Source organism: Solanum tuberosum, unplaced genomic scaffold, assembly GCF_000226075.1.
Source record: "Solanum tuberosum cultivar DM 1-3 516 R44 unplaced genomic scaffold, SolTub_3.0 scf00638, whole genome shotgun sequence".
NCBI lineage: Eukaryota > Viridiplantae > Streptophyta > Magnoliopsida > Solanales > Solanaceae > Solanum > Solanum tuberosum.
Genome location: NW_006239551.1, coordinates 208,264 through 208,466, shown reverse-complemented (window position 1 = coordinate 208,466; position 203 = coordinate 208,264).

The following is a 203-nucleotide window of genomic DNA, read 5'->3' as shown; positions in this document are numbered from 1 at the left end:
GAACCATGAGCGATTAACGAAGTATGAATAGTAACTAAGTAATTCCCAAATAGTGTTTTGCATGCATTGATAATTCTTTCGTTTATAAATCTTTTTAGCGATTGCAAACATTAAAACTCGCCTTGTTGCTACTTGTCGGACCAAGGAGGTAGTTAATAAGAAAAGAATTATCAACATAGATTTAGTGTGATACTATCTAATAG